We start from the raw sequence: 7500 nt of genomic DNA on the forward strand, positions 1-7500 counted from the left end.
CCTCGCATTTTAATTCGCCGTAAACACACGGTCATCAGTCGTCCTAGGATGTAGGCCTACACGGCTAAGTAATACAATAAATGCTCTTAAGTATGCTATATCTAATCTACGGGAATTCACGAAAAATGCCAAAATCAGTATAGAACAAATTAAAGAGTTGTTGGAGAGAAGCAACCAAAGCGCTCGAACCTGCGGGAATTCCCAGGTACACAGCCAGAACTACCCTGAGGTTTAACAACAAAAAGAAAAAAATCCTCATGATTAAACATCGTCTGATTGTATCGAGCGACAATGTAATGTCTCACGGTGGAAGATTTTACCACTTAAGGGCACTTTGAAATCTTATCAGGAATTTTATGACGTTGGTATCGTTGCTGATATGAGACTAGATATCATACAATTATCTTTTTTATGGATGAGGTAGAGAGAAAGAGAGAGATAAGAGAAGAAAAGAGAAAAGAAGAGGAGAGAAGAGTTGAGAAGAGAAGAGAAGAGAAGAAGAGAAGGAAAGGAAAGGAATGGAAAGAAGAAAAAAGGAAAGAAAAGAAGAAAAAAGGAAAGAAAAGAAGAAAAAAGGAATGAAAAGAAAAAAGGAAAGAAAAGAAAAAAGGAAAGAAAAGAAAAAAGGAAAGAAAAGAAGAAAAAAGGAAAGAAAAGAAGAGAAAGGAAAGAAAAGAAGAAAAAAGGAAAGAAAAGAAGAAAAAGGAAAGAAAAGAAGAAAAAGGAAAGGAAGGAAGAAAAGAGAAGAGAAGAGAGAGAGGCCACATTTCGAGTCTTGATGTACAATTTGCAACAGATGAATGTATTCTTGCTAATGTTCACTGGATTTTTTCCTTATTACTATTTCTATTATTATCATCATTGTCATTTTTATTTCTTCATTCAAACAGCAGGTCCTCTAGAAATTCGGATACGCCATGTGGAATAATTATGCATATCTTTATTTTACTACTTTAATGAACTTCAGAAGGTATTGTAAATATTTTTATACAAAAATCACAGAAACTGAACACACAACCACTAATCACGCCAAACACCACCTAATCATACCGATTATTTGATTCTCGAACTCGCGAGTGGCGACGTCAATGAACCGCTTCCGCTGCCCCACGAAATTCAAAAATTAATGAGTTTGCTCCTTATTTCACCAACCTCACCTTTAGCGTCACGGCCATATGTAACATTCAGTCTTAAGATACTTTTAGTGTGTGATGAAATTTCAGCAAACGTCAAATGGTCCTAAAATCTGTTTTGAATAACGATAATGGCAAATCTGTTTAACAGAATGATAAGGTGTAATAACATTACTTATATAGTATTGTGCTATGATATTACATAGCCACGTTGTTACATCTTTAATATTTTTTAAGTCAATAGATAATTCCTTGGTATTCATAACTAGAAAAACCTAATCATCAACATATAGTATAGTCTACCTAGAAATTATAGCACTGGAAGAAAACGTACGTTTCATTGTATCCACAGAAAACAGATTTTAGAGGCGAGACTTATTTAAACTAGATTTCTCCTTCAAATAGAAGTGGAATGAAGGAGGGATTGGGAATGGACCTAGGCATCAAAGTGGAATGGGCACCCAATCGGAAAGGGAAATATCTATATCTAACTTAAATGATGTATTTATTTCATGTCTCATTGGTGTTTACATATCAAAAATATCTCCATTTCTCATAATCTTTCTCAGTACTAGGCCTTGTACTTGAGTCTTTGGGGCAACCAGTCATGGAGTTGGCCCCAGGCATCACCAGTCCTCTACACGCCCCTGGACTGATGCTACGGTAAGAGACATAATAGGTATATCAAATATATATATATATATATATATATATATATATATATACATATATATATATATATATATATATATATATATACATACATACATACATATATATACACACACACACACACACACACACACACTCACACACACACACACACTTATTTATATATATATATATATATATATATATATATATATATATATATATATATATATATGTGTGTGTGTGTGTGTGTGTGTGTGTGTGTGTGTGTGTGTGTGTGTGTGTGTGTGTGTGTGTGTGTGTGTGTGTGTGTGAAAGATAACACGTAGCTGCACAATATCGCGTAAAGATTGTTTAAAAAAGGACAGCACAGATACAATAATAAAATTATCAACCTTTGAATGAATGAAATCAATACATATAAGAAATATGTAATGGCTCATGTTCACACATAACATAATAATAATGATCATAATATATGAAGAAATACAAGTAAAAGAAAAAAAATGGAGGAGAGGGAAAGAACTTAAGAAAGGAAGGAAAAGAGAAGACAACGATAAAGACAAAGGGGGAGGGGCAAATTGGGACAGGCGAACGAAGTGAACAAAAAAGTATGGAAAATGAGCAAATGTAGGGGCATTTGTCAATTAAAGACAGGAAATTCGACCTCTTATGTAAACTAATAGTTACATTATGGTTACATTTCAGGTAGGCCTATGAATTTTAATCAAGAAATACATGCTCGAGCATAGTTATTACTTAAACATGGTAAATTGATTTTTTACCTACACATACAGCTAAATAATATGTATATATATATGTATATATATATATATATATATATATATATATATATATATATATATATATATATATATATATATATATATATATATATATATATACACATATACACACACACACTCATAACTCTATGAGAAATTGGCGCCAAAATCAAACGGAATTGTAGCAGGTAGCAGTGTAAAGGAAGTGAAAATTTCTTTGTCTTGTGTCATATATATAGAATTAAGATCATAAAGAATTTATTTGATTTGTTTTATCAACAAAAAAAAAAAACTTTATTTAGTTTCATTTAGTTTCTAACTTTTTTTGCCACAGTGACACTAGTTATACGAACGCTCTACAAAAACGTTTGTTTTGAATCTGTGGAGGCCTCACCAGAGAGCCATGTGATACGCCGCGTTACATGTGTTTTGTGAAGATTCAGGCTGGTCACACTGTAAGTCAACTATTCATAGTGTTAACAATGTATTGTTCAGATGTTTGAGCATATGTTAATAACAAAGCTGTGTCTTTTGTGATATATATTTGAAATGATGTGATATAACTACGTGCCATTCATTCTGTATTCTGGTACTTTTACGAAGCTTTATTTCAGTTATTTACCAAAGTATAATGTTTTGTTTCTTTTTCATTTGATGAAAATATCTAGTTTTTAGTTACTGATCTTACATGATGTGCTTTAAATATCCCTGGAAATGTCGTAAAGTAGTATAAGTAACAGGAATTCACTTGTTTAATGTTTAAATGATGCTAGTCTAGCATCTCTATAATTTTCTATTGTTTGTTCTTAGTATTTATATCTCATATTGTGTAATTATTTGATATTTGTATAATTTCTACCTTTTTGTGTATAACTTTATATTTCCAAATTTGTGAGGATATATTTTCTTACAGCTTTTCACCGCGCGTGCGCTTGCTTATTCATGTGTGTGTGTGAGCAGGCACGCAGTTGTCATCTAACAAGTTTGGATGCACCGTCTATGCCTACCAGCTTGTGAACTTGACAATAAAGGTTTAAGTGACTGCAAGTACAACGAGGGACACCAACTATGACAATTAGATTTCTTTTTTGTGGACACGAGGTGGTAATAGACTAACAGAGCTAGTCAAAACTGTAATAGATAATCACGTGGCAATAGATGCAGAACTGAGAGAAAGGCGATTAAGATTCGGATCAGTGAACAGAATCACTGTATACAGTCAACTTGAAGCAAACTATTCGCTACTTGGCCCCTCTGGAGTAATCACGTAAGGTAAGAAATTTATCGGAAACTAGTCAGTGTAGATTTGTTTGGTTTCTTATGATATACCAATATGGCGGCGGGGCTATCTCTCTTCTGGATGGTTTAGGGAGCAAAATGTCACTGTACACCGCTATACCGTAATTATTGATTATTTGTCATACCCTGGAATTCGCGTTACCCATCATGCCCTCCCAACTGGCCAGATATAGCCATGGTTCGTTCACACACACACACACACACACACACACACACACAGATATAATGGGGCGGATATGTAATTTTTTATTGTTTTTTTGTCAAGTTGTGCACTTCCGGAAAGAAACATGAAAGTTAGGCCCAGTTTTTTTTAGGGGGGGGCATGCTGAATTAAAAAATGGCGGGAAGCACGACGTCACTCCGGCTGCTCCCGTAAAAGGAGATGCAAATGATGAAAGTAACTTCAGAAATTCAAAACCTATTGCAATCTTACTCCAATGCAGGGCTTAAAACTTAGCTATAGGAGCTAACACCATGCTGGGGCTTAGCCTAACATTGTTTGAACCCAGCCCCGAATGTAGGTGTGAACTGAGTCTTACTGTGTCAGACACCCCAAGCTGCTTTCTTTCCTGTTCCGGGGAATGCAGAGACGGTATCACACCCTGATATCGCATGCTTAAACAGAAGACCCCATGAAGCATCTTTTCCTAGTTCAGCTGAAATCAGGTGACAAGGAATGTATCGTAGTTTAGATTAGGTTAGGTTTAGAACCACGATCGAATGCTACTCACATTTCGCAATCTTTTGATACGGCAATTGCGAGAACCACCGCATCCGTATCAGTTACTTGTATCATCAATTTGGTGAATCATAGACCGATTCGGTGTGACGTCACGAGTCGGGAGTCGCCATTCCGCTTGGTGAAAACAAACCCGTCGCTCGCAGATACCTCGTTATCAGCGCGAGAGAAAATGGCGTATGGAAACTTAGATTCTTTAAAAACCGAAGCGAAAAAGCAATACGAATTAAAACTAGAAGCTGTACAGCTACAAGAATGCATGGGAAGGATGGAACAGGAGCCGTGTGTCCGCTTTGTAAGTGCAGGACAAGTCTGAGATGTCGGCAGAAGATGTCGCCTTTTGAGAGATTTGTTTGTCATAAATTCAATAAGTATGCGACATCATCGGATTTATGAAGAACGTTCAGACGTTTATTGAGTACTTTTACAACGCTATCATGTGCATCTCACATGGCCATTGGCATGAAGTGTGGACTGTTTGTATTCGATGAGTCATAACTAATTTTCCAGGAAAGGAAATATGTTGATGTTTAATGAATAATGGATATCATTTTAGCAAAGAAGGTGCAAATCGTACATCAGTTCGATTAGAATTAAGACCATTAAAACAGTGAAGGGGAATATTATGTCTTGATATGTGTTTTATTGTTTTTCTTGACCTCTAAAACATAAGTATATAAATCAAGATCAGGGCACTTAAAGCAATGCTGTGGACGAAAACGTATCGTGGCAGTTATTTTAAATTTCTTATTTTTTGCCGGGAACGGCTGGAATGACGTCGTGGTTCCCGCAATTCATGAAATCAGCATAAAAAGCCGAACTTTCATGCTTCTTTCCGAAAGTGCACCCCCTATCCACCCCAGTACCACACACGCACACGCACACGCACATGCTGACGCTCGCGCACTCGTACACGCACAAGCTCACGCTCGCGCACACGCACACGCACACGCACCCCCCCCCCACACACACGTACGCACACACACACACATATATACATTATATATATATATATATATATATATATATATATATATATATATATATAGGTAGACAGACAAAAAGATGTATGTATGTACATAGGCATGCATAATGAATTAAAAGAATGATTTTGAGGCGAGTTACCAAGGAGGATTAGATATCCTACCGTGACTCCTACTGCAATGCCTCAGTGCACAGAAATGTGAAGGATTTTTCATTCCTCCTTTTTGTGTGGCAGTTTTTCAAATGCTAAACATTGTTTTAAGAAGTGGCTTGGAATGAAATAATTGAGGAGGCGTATTTTAATAGATTTTAAAATTAACCTTAAAAATATCATACACGCCGCCAGTGAATAACAAAGGTCCATAAAACATGAAAAATGGACGATAGGAAAGTAAAAAATTGAAATTATGTTACACTTTATGGCTGCCAAATACACAGAGCTTTACCCAGTCCCAAACGCGTTTTCAATTTTCTGTAACAGACTGGCCTGAAAAAAGCGGCGGTATCCTTACAAATCCACTTTTATTCGCCTTTTCAAATTTTGTTGGTGAATGAACCGTTATGCAGTGCGCAGGTGTTTTGAATTGTAAAAGCAGATGTCTTTTTACAGCATGAATATTTTACAGCCTTATCGTCGGTTAGGTTAAGAGATAACGAGGTTAACGCGGTAAGACCTTATCGCGTGCGTTAATTACTACGGTTAATAGTTTAAAGAAAATCTACATGTGATCTCCTTATTCCTTACGATGATAATTAAATAACGTGAGAAATAAATTGTTTAGAAAATAATGGTACTCTAGTGGACGGAGAGAAAAAAACCCGTTAAGGATGTCTCATTTGATTCTTTCAGCCCAAGAAAAAAAAAAAGATTACAGAGCAATGTGTATTCACACACCAATTAACTATGTGATTGTTATATATATATATATATATATATATATATATATATATATATATATATATATATGAGAAGCGTATTAGAGAGGGAGAGTGAGGGAGGGAGGGAGAGGGAGAGGGAGAGGGAGGGGGAAGGGGAGGGAGAGGGAGAGGGAGAGGGAGAGAGAGAGAGAAAAGAGTGAAGAGTTCGTTTTTGGAAATCTAGTCCACGTATACAATAGCATTTTGGGATAACCTGGCACAGTTGAACAAAAAGTCGTCCATCATACCTAGCTTCCTCCATTGACAAATCATAAATAGATAAAAGGTACGAAAGTATTCGGCACAGTACCGGTTTTTTCATTTCCGGTGCAGTGTTACCGCCACCGCTGCTACTCATTGCTTCGTATTTTGAATATTGTTTAGATATTTTCTTTGCTTTCCTATTACATTTTATGAATTCCAAACGCAATGCTTGACCTGACAAGTAAATCCATATGCATTTTGGATCATCATGTACTTGGAAGACACTAATCCCTCTTCGTAGTCCTATAATAATGTCAGTACCTCTACGGTCATATATATAAAAAAGACTTATAAAACAGACAGAGAGAGAGAAAGACCCTCGACCTTCTCCAAGACAGGGGCCTTGGCAATGTCGGCCAGGCCCTACCTATTACCCTGGCTTGGCCCACCCTACGCAGCCCTACCCAGAAACTTTTACAACAGATTTCGTTCGCTTTTGGCTCCCTCTCTCACAGGCCCGGGGAGTCACTCAGTTCTTTGTATTTTGCCTGGTTGAGGAATGCCATGCTATTTATTACTGTACGCGAGACTTTCATTGTATAAATCTTCACACTTTGTATAAATGCGTGGATTAAATGATGCGAGGTGAATATTTGAGACAACATTGAAAATCAAAGTCCGACGACATATGTACAAGTGCAGTGCGTCGTCGTTGGCGGGTCTTTTAAATTGGCGAAGGGTCATTTGAGCGCGTCGTGGAGGCCCCTTGGTGTGCACGGGGATAATT

General features: G+C 36.7%; 1 long non-coding RNA gene across 1 annotated transcript in view; it reads left to right on the forward strand.

Moving 5' to 3' along the window:
• Positions 1-2950: 2950 nt before the first annotated feature.
• Positions 2951-7500, forward strand: part of LOC113807712 (uncharacterized) — a 19074-nt gene continuing 14524 nt past the window's right edge. Inside the window, exons 1-2 of the long non-coding RNA XR_011398584.1 lie at positions 2951-3024; positions 3483-3841. This is a non-coding gene — a long non-coding RNA (uncharacterized lncRNA). The remainder of the gene's footprint in view (positions 3025-3482; positions 3842-7500) is intronic.

Source organism: Penaeus vannamei, chromosome 5, assembly GCF_042767895.1.
Source record: "Penaeus vannamei isolate JL-2024 chromosome 5, ASM4276789v1, whole genome shotgun sequence".
NCBI classification, from domain to species: domain Eukaryota; kingdom Metazoa; phylum Arthropoda; class Malacostraca; order Decapoda; family Penaeidae; genus Penaeus; species Penaeus vannamei.